The 16,796-nt window shown below is 36.0% G+C and overlaps 1 protein-coding gene across 1 annotated transcript in view; it reads left to right on the top strand.

Moving 5' to 3' along the window:
* The window catches only part of MACROD2 (mono-ADP ribosylhydrolase 2), a gene marked incomplete at both ends in the record, with an annotated part of 2,062,459 nt that overhangs the window by 528,069 nt on the left and 1,517,594 nt on the right, over positions 1–16,796 (top strand). The window lies entirely within an intron of this gene.

The following is a 16,796-nucleotide window of genomic DNA, read 5'->3' as shown; positions in this document are numbered from 1 at the left end:
TCTGATTTCACACAGCTGCTAGTTCCTTTTATTCTATTCTTGTCCTTTTTTCCTCTTTCTTCCTCTTTCCTCCCTTTTTTTGTTCTCCTCCTTTGATTGTTTTTTTCTTTCTTTTTCTTGGATTACATAATAGTCTTGGTATCTTGTGTGGATTTTTTTTTATGTTTGTCTGCTCCTTCCATTACCCCTTCTACAAACTTCCCCACATTAACCTATACACTCTTCTCCCCCAAAACTTTTCCCCATAATATACCTCCTTGTTTAATACTCAAAGTATTTCATATCTCCTTACTTACTCTACTAACGACAAGAGTCCTACTAGTTAACTCTCTCTCATTCTCAGCAAGATATTATCTTATCATACTTAAAGTCTTTCTCAACCTAAACATATCCTCTACCTAATCCGACTCCTTTACCCATCACCCCAGCTCCTCCCCACATCACCCACCCTCAACACAGGAAAAGCTCTGCTGATTTGCTGATACCCCTAAACTCCTAATATTAAGATTGGACTAAGCATAATACTCACGAACGATGGGTAGAAATCAGAAAAACAGGACAGAGAATGCTATAAATATGAGAACCAGGAATTATGAAGAGACAGCAGAAATCACGAATACTGACCTACTAGAAATGCAAGAAGGGGAGTTCAGAATCTTGATGTACAATATGATGAAAGGATTTAAAACAAGTCTAGAGGAGGTGAAAGGTGAGTTAGAAACACTAAAAAAGAATCAGAAAGAGGTCTGGAATGAAATGAAAGAGGCAATAAGTGAAATGAAGACAGCAATAGAAAGAAATTTTGGAAGATTAGGTGAAATGGAAAACAGAATATCAATATTAGAAGACAGTACATCCCAAACCGAAAACACAGTCAGCGATATACAGAAATCTTTACAGCAACAAAACCTAAACATCCAGGAAATAAGGGATAATATGAAGCGTCCTAATTTACGGATAATAGGCATTGAAGGAGGGATAGAGGTACAGACCAAGGGCATCCGTAATCTCTTCAAGGAAATAATCTCAGAGAATTACTAAATATGGAAAGAGACTTGGACCTTCATGTCCAAGAGGCATACAGAACTCCACTGAGACAGGACCAAAGAAAGACTACTCCATGCCACATAATAACCAAAATGACCAATATAGAGGCTAAGGAAGGAATCTTAAAAGCAGTGAGAACAAAAGGACGGGTGATATAGAGGCAAAACAATAAGAATCACCCCAGACTATACAACCCAGGTCATGAATGCTAGGAGAGACTGGTACGACGTGATTCAAACCCTGGAAGAAAATAACTTCCAACCCAAACTAATCTATCCAGCAAAACTACTATTCAAGATCAATGATGAAACCAAAGTCTTTCAGGATAAACAGAATCTCAAAAAATTCATGAATTCAAAGCCAACACTAGAGAAAATTCTTAAAGAAATAAACCATAAGGAAGAAAAAAGAAGCAGACTTCAGAATCAGAGAGGAGAGGAAGTTAATAAGTGGGCCATTTAAGTAAAGAAGAAAGATCAAACCACCCAAGAGTAGACAGAACACAAAATGGCAGAAAACAAAAATCATATTTCAATAATATCTCTTAATGTCAAAGGACTTAACTCACCAATCAAAAGACATAGACTGGCAATGTGAATTAGGAAACATAATCCAAATATATGCTTTCTGCAAGAAACTCACCTCAAAGCCAAAGACATTCACAGGCTGAAAGTGAAAGGATGGAAAAAGATATACCATGCCAATGGTGACCAAAAAAGAGCAGGGGTAGCAACCCTGATATCCAACAAAACTGACTTTAAACTAAAACACATCAAAAGAGGCAAATCAGGGCACTTCCTCCTTTATGTTTTTTCTGGGCAATTTTGGTTGTGTACATACTAAACAGTACACAGTAAAAATAATGTTCTGTTGAAAGACATACACTTATATGTGTGTATATATATTTACATTTTATACCAGAGTCAAATTAAATATTGAATTCTCTACCACTCACAATCAAATTAATATAATAACAATAAACCCATTCCTATACTTTACTTTTAGGTTTTTTTTACTTTAGGTTTTATTTTTATTGTGTAAAATAAGATTTTCCAACAAAATGCAACTTTTAACTTTCACATATGAACATATTATATGTATCTATGTGTGTGTGTATGTGTGTGTGTGTGTATATATATATATATATATATATATATATGTATATATATATACATATATAAAATTTATAAACAAAAAAACTCCAGAGACTTTAAAAAAATATAATGAAAAAAGAAATTTTAGCTTGTTTTGGAATTTACCTGAGCTGATTTGTGCTAGCCATGTGTCAAATCACTAGTGATAAATTAAACATAGTATTATTGCCATCTTGCCTTCTGTCTTTGAAGTTGGATGAGATTGGATCAGAAGAAATTTCCTTTCTTTAATGAAACAATTCATTCATCTGTCTCACTTACTCTTCTATGGTTTGCATACATTCATGACCCCAAGTAAAGAATTAAATTTGAATCATGATCTCTAGTTACTTGTTTGACTGTAAAACAGGTAAGTCATCATTCCTCTCTTTTTACTGTCATTATCAATCTGTTGCTTATTCCACTTTATTCACTGAATAATTAAGGTCTGCCTCCCCTTTTGAATTATTTTTTCTTCAGTGCTGGGAATCAAAATTCAGGGCCTCATGGAGGAGAGGCCATTGTCATACCAGTAAGCTGCCCCAGCCCAGAATCAAGCTCTTGAATCACTTTCATTCTCTTTTCTTATCCAAAGTAGCTTCAGCATCCATGGAGATGAACCTTCTACTTCTAATTCTATCTGGGGTTTACTTTTTTTCACATCATATTTCAGGCTTTTCCATGGTCATACTCTAGACCTTATATTACTAGAAAACACACAGCCCCTGAAATTCCATTTCCTAACACACTGTTGCTTAACCATTGTATTTTGATCTAGTAGTTCCTCTACAATAATTGACCTTATTAAGTTGACTAATCCATCGACCCCATCACTTTCTCACGGCCCGTTATTCCTTTTCTGTAGCCATTTCCCTTCTAGTCTAACTTAGATTTAATGGTATATTGTTACAATTCTTGTGAAAGTACTCTTAATTCATTGCTTCTCTTTCATATTCTTTTATCAAATTCTACATTAGTTGAATCCAGTTTTTCTTTTTTCCTAAGCCTGTTCTCAAAAAATAAATGTGACTGGAAGAAAAGAAAACACAGTGAAGTCTTTTAAATTTGTGCTTAAAAAATCTTTAAGGGGAAATCCTACCTACCACAAACTAAATAAATGTGAATTCTTACACATTGAGATGATTTTTTTCATACTTTGCTTTTTCCCACATTGCTACCTATTCAGATGATGACATCCTGAAATAATAACCAAAGTGGCAAAACTTGTTCTCGCAGAATGAATGAATGCTTATGATTTTACTAAAGCTATAACTGAAAACTGATTTTCTTGAATGAACTTTTCCCCTTTTCAAATAATTGCTTTTGAAATTTATGATTATGGTATGAATAAAATAAAATTTTGACTTTGTAAACATTTAAACATCACTACATTGACATTTTTTAATGAAATGTGTCTTTCGAATACTTATTTTGTCTCTGAAATTTGGTTTGCAAACAGTTTCTCCTATCAATATATTTTACTGATGAATATAAAAACATAAAGGTATTAAGTTTGAAGAAAAATCTTTACTGTCTTATTCCATCTCAGGATATTTAAGTCATGAATTCTTGATGAAATAGCTTCATGTCGCTAACATACAGTAGATTTTCTCATTACTGTATAAATAAATTACTATGTAAATGTTTGGACAAAACCAAGTAAATCCTATGTAGTAATGAGGACAGTGTGTGGTTCTTGGCTTGCCATTTCTTCACAAAACCATTTCTTAATCTTTTAATTTTTAAAACAATAGTTTTTCTTGAATAAATATAGAGGAAAGAATACCCAAAGACTGAGTTAACTTGGAAATGTTTATTTAGTCCTCCAAACATGTGCAAAATATCAAGACACGTTGTCATCTTCAAATCTGGAATCGTTTTGGAAGATCTGCTTTGAAAATAAAGCTTCTTACACTAAGAAACTAGCTTATCCGACTATCTTGTTTCAAGGAAAACAGTGAAGTCTAGTTGGATGAAATGCAATCTGTTTCATTACTCAGTAGCCTTAGGGATAATCACATTTTGGGAAAAGGCTATAATTAACTCAATTGTTGCATTTTACCTCAATGTGTATGACTAAATCTAATAGTTTCTTCTTTATCTTCCCTTTTACTTAGTTTTCAAAGGCACTTAATATTATTTGCAATTTATTAAATTCAGATTCTGAAATAGGAAATAGAGTATTCAATTGTTCAGTACTGACTGTGACTAACAGAAATCCAAAAATTTTTATCTTTAAATCTTATACTTTGGAACTATCTATAAACTTTATATTATACTAAATTATTTTATTTTATCACATTTCAGTGTCTAATTTTGATTCAAATTAAACTATTTTTATCACAGTTATCCAACATAAACATCTATGATTTTTAACTTTATTTGCTCATTTACAGCGTCTAGTAAGCATTGATGCTGGAAGTTTATTTTGTCATGAACATTATAATCAAACACATAGATATCCCCAGAAGCATTCTTTTAAGCAGTATTTTCATCTGTAGACTCACTAAAACCTCCTGATGATATTAAAATTATTTTTGACAACTATCATTTTGCTTAGCTATGGCCAAGCTTCCCTTGTATTTCTTCTGATATTTCTAGTTTAAAATGTAAAACAAAAGTCTGGTCATCTTTTTATATCTATTTGCATTCATGGTTTTTTTCCAGAATTATTTTTCAACATTTTTCCAAAAATATTTATTTTAGGATTTCAAACTTTTAGTATAAATATTTTATTTATTTTAAATAGAGTTGAGCTACTAGAAATTTTAAGGACTTTAGTCTATAATTTTAAAAATGGCTGTAGTGAAATAGAGTATAATTTTAGTGGTGATATGTTTTCTATAATCAATTCTTACATATTTTTGTTCATTTTTGTATTCTTAATTCTCTATGTTAGTTTAACATTTTTTCTAGTGAAACATACTATATTATTTGGTTTACACATTAATTAATTTTCACTAGTATTATACTGTGAAAATTTACTTGCTATGAAGCTTTTCTGATAGCCCAGTGTATATAAGGACTGTAATCTGGAAAGCAGGTTGAGGATTAAGAAAGCCTTTAGAAGAGGATTTCGGACTTCCTTCTGACCTACAATTTCAATTTAAGTATATTCTCCAATATGCTATGAGATAGCCCACAAATCTTGGACTAGTTTGAAACTGAAAAATTATATAAATCATTTGTTTTGATAGAAAAATAGAAAATCTCCCATCAAAGGAAAATCAGAACCGGATGGCTTTACTGCTGAGTTGTACCAAACATTTAATAAAACCTTAATACCAATTAATCTTAAAGTATTAAAAAAATTGGAACAACCAGGCATGGTGGCACATGCTTATAATCCCAGCATTTGGGATGCTGAGACAGGAAGATCTCGGTTTGAGGACAGCCTCAGCTACTACTTAGTGAGGCCCTTACCAACTCTGTGAGACCCTGTTTCAAAATAAAGAATAAAAAATAGGGCTGGGGATGTAGCTTGGAGGTAGAATGTCCCTGGTTTCCATCCCCAGTTAAAAAAAAAAAAAATTGGAGAGTAGTGTTCTGGGGTCTTTTTCAGCATCTGAGGACTTATTCCTGACTTTAGCCCCTTGGTTCTATAAAGTCTCAAAAGGATAGGTTTAGTCCTAGACATATGAATCTAGGAATTGTGTCCCTATAGTTTAATTGCTGCAGTAGTGCTAAGAAGAACTTGGAAAGGTCCCTTCCACTTTGGGAGAGGCTGATCTAAGGGTGAGTCTTTTTCCAGGTTTTGAGTAAGACATAATCATCTGGTTGTACTTTTGCCATGTAGGTTAGTGGGCAGTAAGCATAACCAGGGCTCTGAGGTGTTCAGAGGAAGTGACTTTTCCTCTACTACCTCCTGAAGGCTGACTACTGCATAGCCTGATTTTTTTAGTTCCCTTACTCATGTAGTTGCCCTCATCAGTAAACCATTCACATTAGTGTTAGTTAGAGGCTGATCCTTAAGATCAGGCCTTTTAGCATACACCTTATATGTAGACTCTATACAAGAGTGGAGTAAATAATCTTTTTTATAAGTTTAAGACAGTTTAAATCTTCTGGCCTTGGAGTGCCTTTAACCCCAGTTATAATACATGTCTGTTTTAGAAAAGGCTGAGAGACAAGGCAAGCAGAAGATTGAGTTTCCATATCTAAAAGAAAATCAACATATTTTCCTGCCATGTCAAGAGTCACCCAGGCTGCCCTATTATGATGTCCAACTTGCTAGAGGGCTGATCAGAGGGGATCTTGCTGAGCCTTGGGCATTCTCTGTCCTTGAGGGCAGCCATGGTGGGAGCAGGTGGCCTCACATTCCTTCAGAGGCAAGGGCAATCACGCTTCCATTGTTTTTCCTCTTTGCAGAAAGGGCACATCCCAAGTGCAGATAGACTGCATTTAGGGCCGTCCCTAATCCAATGCCCAGGCTCTTTGCAATAATGGCAGGTGCCAGGCCTCATGTTTCCTTCCCTCTCTCTAGAAGGAGCCTTTGTGCATCTCTGAGGGGGGCAGGGACTTACCACCCAATGCTAGGCCAATTAAGTGGACTTCTCCACATGCCCATATTTGTCTCTATTCCATTGAGTCTCTAAAAGGTTTAAAAGTACTATTCAAAAGAACCAAGAAGACTGGATCAGGATAAGTTTATTTTTGCGATTTTTTTCTTATAACTATATTATGTTGATCCAGAATACACACACACACACACACACACACACACACACACACACACATATATATATATATATATATATATATATATATATATATATATATGTTACAGTTTTGAGAATATGTTATGGTTTGGGGGAAACTGTCCCCGGGGACCCCTGTTAGGGTCCCGGACACAATTTCCCTCAAACCACAACAAAACCCCCAAACAGAAAAAAACCGTGGGTTCTTGTCCTGAGCTAAGGACAAATACACATTAGCCCGGACTCTTGCTGAAGATTTAAAGAAGTTTATTAAAAAGATAGAAATGCAGAAGATAGTTACAGCCCCATGCAAGAATGGCATGGGGGGGGTGGTTCAAATGAATGCCCCACCAAAGATACAACATGTGGACCAGACCTTTTATACCCATGACCTCCATCTTGCTTACATAATTCTGACATAGTAAACATCCCTGTAAGGTACCTCCCCCAGCACGGTGTCTCCTTTCAGGAAGGTGAAGGCTGACCCCTCCTCCCATCCTAACTAGATTATCCAATTATTATGTAAACCTGTCTTTAGAATGAGGATGAGGAAGTCCTAGTTCCCCCCTCCTATAGACTTGCTAATTACCTTTAGCTAGGTTAATTTAAGTTTCAGTAGCTGTTTGCTTCCTGACTGAAACCGAAACCAAGTCTTTCTTTCCCCAGGTCTGCCGCCATTTTGACACAATTATTTTTGAAATATATCTATTAATAATCAGAGCTTTCTCAAATCTTCCTAGGCCATTCCCAATACTGGTACAATATATGTATATAGTGTGTGTGTGTGTGTGTGTGTGTGTGTGTGTATGTGTGTGTGTGTGTGTGTGTGTTTGTTGGTTAACATTCCAGTAGGATAAAATTTTCATTTTCTTGGCTGGCATACTTTGCATTAAGATGGTCTTCTATTGTCTGATTTACTGTTAACAGAAGCTAATATCTCACATTTTTATGACTTCTTTTCCAAAATATCAAAGAAGGATGGATTTACAGCCAACAAAAACCCCTGACCTTCCCCATGTCTCCTGGGATCAGTTAGGATGAGACTTTCAGTCCCTGAATAGGCAGAGCCTACTTTCTTTCTCAGTTAAGAAGCTATAGAAGTTGAAACTTTGTCCTTCATCAACCCTTAAGATTAAGGGACTAAAGTCTCAGGAGAGGGGGATGAGGTAGGATAGAAGAAAAAAATATTAGGTAGAAAGAGGCAAGTTGGGAAAGTTGGGAAGGAAAGAAAAATATAGTTTCCAAATCTGGAGAGTTTATAATCTCTAACTCTGTCCTATAGAGTGTGTTCTGTTTTAGACAGAAGCCTCGATGAGCCCACACCCTTAATCACAATGGTCCCTCTCTCCACCTGAGATTCCTGAAAAGCCTAGTAAACAAAAGATCTATTTGGAGGAACAAAGTCAGATGCCACCCAGCCATCTCCCAAGATTATGGGAGGTGAAAGTCCAGACCTCCACTCCTGCTGTGCCCCTGGTCACCCTCCCCCAAGGTCTCTATAAAGGAAGGATCCCAAAGACACCCCCCACCCAGTCTCTCACACTCTCCAGTTGGGCCACACTCTCCCTGGAACGTGTGTCCTCACTTTTCACTTTGCCTTTATCTCTAAAGATTTTTTGGAGAGGAATGAATGTATTCTTCAAAACATATATAATGAAGCTAGCATTACCCTGATATCATTAGTAGCCAAGGACACAACAGAAAAAGAAAGCTATGTACTGATATCCTTGATAAATGCAGATCAAAGAGCCTGCATTTACAAATAAAATATTTGTAAGCTAAATCCAAGGCACACTGAAAGGACTGTTCAGGGATTTGCAATGTCACTATGTCACAACCTACCTAAAGCCCCTTACAGGCCTTCCAAATGCCAGGCTACTGGCATTTATTCCCCGGCCTGCAGTGTGTTCTCTCTGCTTTATCTGTGTAACCATAGCCCTCCCTTCAGTTTTCTATTCAAATACCACTTTCTACAAAAAGACACCCATGACTTCTCAGACTACAGATGAGCCCCAGGTAAGGGCTCTCTGAAAGCCTTGAGCTTCCCCTTACACAGCCCACCCCCCTTTATTATTTTTTATTATTTAACTTCTTGTCTTTGCAGCTGGATAGGGCTGAGTCAGTTTTATTCACTTTAGGACAAGACTTTAAGACCTAACATACTATCTGGCACCCAAAATCTGTTTCACATATATGTCTTACGTGATTTGCCGAGTAAATGAATAATGGCAATATGACTACTCTTAAGTACTCATCTATTAATTTGCATGAAATGTCCAGAAAAGTCAATTATAGGGAGACATAAAGTCAATCTGTGCCTGCCAGAAGTTGCCTGGGGGAATAAAAAGTGAAGTGACTGTTAATAGACTGGAGGGGATCACTGTAGGATGACGAAAATGTTCTAAAATTGGATTATGGTTTCACAATTATGTATGTTCACTAAAAACTACTGAATTGTATACTTAAAATAAGAGTGATGTATGACATGTAAATTATACCTCATTAAAATATATATAATATAAATATTATTCACAACAACCAAGTAGGTTTCATTTCAGGGATGCAAGGATGCTTTAACATGCAGATCAATAAGTGTTATATACTGTGTCAGCAACAGGAAGGACAAACACCATATGATCATAATAAATGCAGAGGATTTGATAGAATTCAATGTTCCTTCATGATAAAAACACTCAACACATTAGATATAGAAGGAATGTGCTTCAGCATAGAAAGGGACAGATACTATACTGAATGCAGAAATTCTGAAACTTTTCTTTCTCCGATTTGAAACAAGACACAGATGCCGACTTTCACCACTTTTATTCAACATATTACTAAAAATACTAGTCAGAGTAATGAGGCAAGCCAGGCGTGGTATTACATTCTTGTGATCCCAGTATTTGGGAGGCTAAAACAAGATCGCAGTAGGTTTGCAGCCAGCCTTAGCTACTTAGTAAGGCTGTCTGCAGCTTAGAGAGACCTTGTTTAAAAATAAAGCTGCACCCCCAGCCCTATATTTTATTCTTTATTTTTAAACAAGTTCTCTCTAAGCTGTAGAAGGCCTTACTAAGTAGCTGGGAGTATAGCTCAGAGGTGGAATACTCTTGGGATCCATCCCCAGTATGAAAGAAAGAAAGAAAGAAAGAAAGAAAGAAAGAAAGAAAGAAAGAAAGAGCAAGAGAAACCCATAGAGAGCATCTAAACTGAAAAAAGGGAAGTCAAATGACCACTGTTTGCTGATGATCATATATGCAAAAAACCCCAAATTCTACCTAAAGCTATTAGAATTAAAAAGTACATCAACTTAAAAAAATATTGGTAGTGTCGCTATACACCAATAGCCATTTCTCTAAATAGAAATCAAGAAAGTAATCTTATTCACAATAGCTATGAAGAAAAAAGCATCTAGGAGTAATCTAGCCAAAGAAATAAAAGATCTCTACAATGAAAATTATAATACATTAATAAAAGAAATTGAAGAGAATATAAAAATGGAAAGACATTTCATATTTATGGATTAAAATATCAATATTGTCATAATGTACATATTGCTCAAAGCAATCTAAAGATTCAATGCAATACCTATACAAAGGCTGACAATGACATTCTTCAAAGAATGGGGAAAGTTTTCTAAAATTTTTATGGAACCAGAAAAACAAAAAGACAAAGAAAAAAAAGAACAAAGTATGGGGAAAGTTTTCTAAAATTTTTATGGAACCAGAAAAACAAAAAGACAATGAAAAAAAAGAACAAAGTAGTAGGTATCATACTATCTGACTTCAAAATATACTTCAAAGCTCCAGGAATCAAAACAGTATGGTTTTGCCATAAACACAGACACATTGACCAATGAAGCAGAAGAAAACCTAGGAGTAAACCCATGCATCTGTAGCTAAAGGATTTTTAACCATGGTACTAAGAAAACTCTTTGGAGAAAAAGCAGCCTTTCTGATAAAGGCTGCTCGGAAAACTGGATATCAATCTTCAGAAAAATGAAACTAGTTAAAGACACTCAAAATGGTATCACATTGATCTGTACAATTTTATGCATCAGCTAAAATAAACTTGACGAAAACAATTATATTTTAAGCACATCTCAATTGTATTTTTATTATAATCATATTAACATGCCCAGTTTTTGACTATAGGTACACTAGCTTTGGAAAAAAATAATGCAAAACACATTTATGCATCATGTAACAAGAGGTATGCTCTGAGATATGAGTCCTTAGGCAATTTTGTCATTGTATGAACATTGTAGCGTGTACTTAGATAAACCCACATAATATATGCCAACCACTTGATGTGTCATGTTGATGCAATCGATAGATACAGTGAACATTCGCTCTATGAAGTTGCTTCTGGTGTAACATGGCCTACTATTTTACAGAAAACTCTTTTTTAGTAAGTGGAAGACTTCTTCTACACACTAAAATAACAATAAAAAGTATAGTATAGTAAATTCATAAACCATCAACATAGTCATTATTTTTTTAAGTATTACATACTGTACATAAATTTATGTGCTATACTTTTATACAACTGGCAATGCAGGAGGTTTGGTAACAGCACCATCACCACAACATGTGAATGATGTGTTGTGCAGACGTCATGGTAAGTGCCTGGGTATGTCTGGCTGTGGAGTCTACTTTTTACTCAGTTTATAAGCATACCTTAGTAGTTATAAATCTTTGTATTAAGTATAATAGTAAAGGTATTTAAAAACTCTAGAAGAAAGGAAAAGATAGGAGAAGGCAGAAGCTGAGCTGGCATAGGCCCCAGTAAAGGTGGCACTTATATTGTGCTCCATCAGAAATGCATGGTAAACCGGGCGTGGTGGCACACACACATTTGTAGTCCCAGCATTTGCGAAGCTGAGACTGGAGGATCATGTTCACGGACAGCCTCAGCTACTACTTAGTGAGGCCCTTTGCAACTCCGTAAGACCCTGTTTCAAAATAAAGGATAAAAAATAGGGCTGGGGGCATACCTTGGAGGTAGAATGCCCCTGGGTTCCATCCCCACTACTGCAAAAGAAAATACATGGTATAATATTAAAATATATTACAATATAACTAAAATGCATGGTGAGTGCTTAAAGTGTTGGACTGGGATAGTGGGGATCTTGGGAGATAATTTCTGGTGGGAGACAGGAGGAAGATTATTGGAAAATGGTACCTATTATTGGGACTTTGGAGCATGAGTAGGATTCTGACAAAGAGAAACAGAGTAAAGGGTCTCCAGGGAGTAAAATGGCGAGGGCAAAGCCACAAATGTGGGAGCTTCCTGTGCCTGCCAGTGGTTGGCCACATATGAGTTGTGTAATTGGGAATAGGGCTGGAAAAATAGGTAGAAACCAGATTGTAGGGAGTCTGAAACTTTAGATTGAGTTTCCTGGATTCCCTTTGTAGGAAAATTCTTTCAGCAGCAGTGTTTACGGTGGCTTAGAAGGTAGAGAAGTTGGAAGCAAAGCTGTGTACCAAGTGTCAGGTGGTAGTAATTGAGTTGTAACAGTGAGGTGCAGATTTAATAAAGCTCTGAAGGGGCACACAGTGACAGTGGTAATAGGAAGGTGGCAACAGATGCAAGAGGCACTGGGGATGAGGAATTGACAAGACATGTCAATGTCTCATGTGCGGAGGAAGACCAGGGAGGCCTGGGGATGATCTAAGGCTTTCAGCCCATGTGATGAGGAAGAGCATGGCCTCAGCCACCCAGATAGCTATCACTACAGTAGGAACAGAACCACAGCTAAATTAAGATGTTGAAAGCACACAGAGGTTGAGAATTGCAGCAGTCACTGTGAAGTCTAGAGAATAGGAGAATACCATAAATGAGTGGCCTACACTGCTGAATAATGCTGACATAATAGGTAATTAAAATTTCCAAGAATAAATGATTAATTTTTTAAAATGTGACCAAGCCATCATTATCCACTCAATATACATAGAATTCTGAATATGACTCTCAGATTTCAGTCAAATCACTAACTCTTTCAATACCTTAATTTTTTCAGGTATAAAATTAGGAGGAACTCCAGTACCAGTTCTGTGTCCATTTCTCAAATTCTAGGATTGTATTAAAGGTATTGCTTTGGTCAAAAGTATATATTATGAGGTTGTGAGCATATATGGTTGTTTTTATTACCATATTGGAAGAACTCCAGAAAGAAATAAAATACAATTACTATTTTAAATGTACACTGGAATATGTGGGAAACAAATTTTTTATTAAAATAGTTACCTTTCACTGAACTCCTACCCTTACTAGGCAGTTCTAAGTATTGTTCACACATTAAATGGTTTAATTATTTAATCAATTAATTCTTTAACACTATAATAATGTGTTATTTCATTTTACAGATGAGTCCATTAAGGATCAGAGAAATAAAACAACACAAATTTGGGATTTCAACCCTAATTTGACTCCAGAGCCAAGGCTTCTGTTAGTCCATAATGCCCCATATTAAATAAATGAACAAACATTTGCTTCTTACCATATGCTACATTGACCTGTATTAACTATGAGCTTTCTATTACCCCAGTCTTCATTTCTAAGGCTAGTGTGGCCCAGATGCACTGTCTTTGCTTCCACACATACCCATTTCCTGGCTCTGAAGACAAACTGATTGAGGGCTGGTACCATGTGTTATAAAGGCTATTATATGTTACGGATAGAGATCATAAGTTTTAGATATATTCCAAATACTTATTTCAGATCCTAGTATTCTGTCTTGCTGACCATAATAGCCTGTGAAAAAATTGCTTAACAACTTGAACCCTGGTTTCTCAATTTTAAGCACTGAGTTATAGAGTTAAATGGCATAATATATATGACGTGCCTGTAGTGTCTTTTTTTGTGTGTGTATAGTGCCGGGGATTGAAGCCAGGGGTGGTTCTACTGTGAAGCTACACACTAAGCCTTATTTTATTTTATTTTTTTACTTTGGGACAGGTTGTCACTAAGTTGCTGAGGGGCTTAGCTAAATTGCTGAGGCTAGCCTCACACCTGTAATTCTTCTGTCACAACCTCTCAAGTACTTGGGTTATAGGTATGCACCATCACATACAGCTACCTATAGTATTATAAAAGCCCATCACCATGGCTGCCTTATCCTTTAGGCATAGTGTAGAGAACCCACAGTGATTTTGTATGCCCACAAAAATACTTTCATGCAAAAGAGTACTTCTTGTAATCTCAGAAGGACAAAATGAACATTTAAATTGAATGAAATGTATAATATATAATATTGGTAGCTTTATCTTTATTTTCATACAGTAGTAAAATATAATTTTAATTATCTTTAATTGAATAAGGAACCCATAGTGTTTCTTTACTCAGGTCTTTGAAAATCAAAAAGTGGCCTGCAGCTGGGTGTGGTGGCACACTCTTGTAATCCCTACATTTGGGAAGCTGAGACAGGATAATCCAGGTTTGCGGACAGCCTCAGCTACTACTTAGTGAGACCCTTTGCAACTCAATGAGACCCTGTTTCAAAATGAAGAATAAAAAATAGGGGTGGAGGTATAGCTTGGAGGTAGAATACCCCTGGGTTCCATCCCCAGTACTGAAAAAAAAAAAAAAGTGGCCTGCAATCACTCCTTACTTAAAACCTTTTAACATATTTTGATGTCTGAGCCATAATGCTTTTCCTATACTCTTTTGATTGACTCATTAGACAGCTAATTTCTAGTTTATGTCAGTTAAAACTGTTATGCTCCATCACCCAAGAAGATGCTTCCAACACTTCCTTCCTGAATAGTTAATTATTTCCTCTTCTGGGTTACCTCTGTACCAGGTGATTAAGCATTTCACACCATATTTAAACTATTTATTTATACATCTTCCTCTTCCTAACTGTCAAAGCTTCTTGAGAGCAGGGTTGGTATGTTAGCCACTGCTGCATTCCCAATAACTACTCGAATACATTGCACATAGAAAGCTGTGAGTTAAACAACTTTAAAACATAAACGTTTTAGAACATAAAAGTTTGATGAATTAAATTGATCTGCAAAGTCAATGCATTGCCAACCACAGGCTAGTTACTGTTTGTGAATATGTTTTGTAACTAAGATTTTACCTAAATTGCAGATCTTAAAAAACAAAAATTGCTATCTATCCTGGAAAATTATCTCCCCCTTATGAGCCTTCTATACTTTTAAATGCTACTCTCTACCAACCTAATGATTATTTAGAAATTGAAGTTAAATAAATTAGTTTGTCAAGACTTCACCCCTCCCCTGCTAAAATAATTGAATTAACAAAGGGCCTTGAAAAACCAAGGCCTTTTTTATATTTCCATGAATGCATTTTAGTATAATAAATGATTTTATGTCTCACTGACTTAATACTCTGTGAAGGGTAAGAAATGAACCTTAATTCCTCCATACCAAAGAGAGACCACATTGCCTGATTAGATATAAGACAATATATATCACTACCAGAGTTTAGACATCTAGCTTTGTGGGTGGAACAGAACACATAATAAAATATTACGAAAGTACTTTCTTTATATACATATATACTGGGGATGGAACCCAGGGGCATTCTACCTCTGAACTACATCCCCAGCTTTATTTTTTATTCTTTATTTTGAAACGGGGTCCCATTAAATTGCAGAGGGCCTCGCTCAGTAGCTGAGGCTGTCCACAAACTGTAATCCTCCTGTCTCAGCCTTCCAAGTACTAGGATTACAAGCATGTTCTACTACGCCTGGAAGAAAGTAATTTCTGATTAGTTTGCTGCCATATATTTGTTGTTTTCTTTTTTTTTAAGATACTAAAGTACCACTTTTTGAATTTATTTTTATCTCCCATTCTCTGATTTGTAACTTTCTCAGCTTTGAGGGTTTTTATATCTTATAGTTTGAGGCACTAGAGTGAGAATCTATTTACAGTTTGGACCATTGTAGAAGATGGTACCAGTTACACTAAAGAAGTTGGAGGAAAGGGTAATTTTTGTTCTTTTCAAGTCTGGAAGTGCACAATAGCCAGTAACAGGGCTCACTGCTTGTAGAGATTGCTTTACATTCTCAAAGTATCCTTGAAATAGAAGTGGCTGGTTTTATCTGTGGAATAATTGATGTGTGTTCACAGAGAATGAAAGTTCAGAATTTTGGCATACTCTAATACTTGGAATCTCATGTTCATTAACTAGGTTTTTTTTTTTTTTTGGTGGTACTGGGGTTCTTGGAAGCCCTCCTACTTCCGGGCTACACTCCCAGACCTAGTTTATACCTAATTTTTTTTTTTTTTTTGAAACAGGGTCACTTAAGCCAGCAAGGCTGGCTTTGAACCAGCGCAATCCTCCTGTCTCCACCTCCAAGAGCGGGGATTACAAGCATGCGCCACCATGCCCGGCGTTAACTGGGTTCTTTTAAAGTTATTTTTATTCTAAATTGTAAAAGACATATGGTTGATAAGAAAACTAGATAGTTATTTCCTTAATGGGAGGTTTTAACTGGATAATATCACTGGAGTAATAACAATAGTATCTGTTGTAAGCATAATTTTTTTTTTTCTTTTTGGTTCTGGAGTTTGAACCCAGTGGTCATCTACCTTCAAGCTTCACGAATGTTAGCCCTTTCTTTTTCTTGAAACAGGGTCTCACTGGGTTGCTAAGGGTCTCCCTAAGTTGCTAAGGCTGGCTTTGAACCTGCAATCCTCCTGTCTTAGCCTTCCATGTGCTGGGAGTTCGGAGATTATAGGCATGTGCCACCACTGCACCTGACAGCACCACCTGTTTTAGGGCTTTCATAGGCATGATCACTTTTGAGCTCACAACCTCACAGGGAGAGTATAATTTCCATCAATATTTTATATATGAAGAACTTGAGTGATAGGGAACTTAATTGACTTAGACAAAATTTCACAGCCATAAATGTATTAGGACCAAATCTGAGTCTTTGGAGTTAAAA

This window comes from Muscardinus avellanarius, assembly GCF_963383645.1.
Source record: "Muscardinus avellanarius genome assembly, chromosome: 19".
NCBI classification, from domain to species: Eukaryota; Metazoa; Chordata; class Mammalia; order Rodentia; family Gliridae; genus Muscardinus; species Muscardinus avellanarius.
This window is presented reverse-complemented; position numbering and strand designations above follow the sequence as displayed.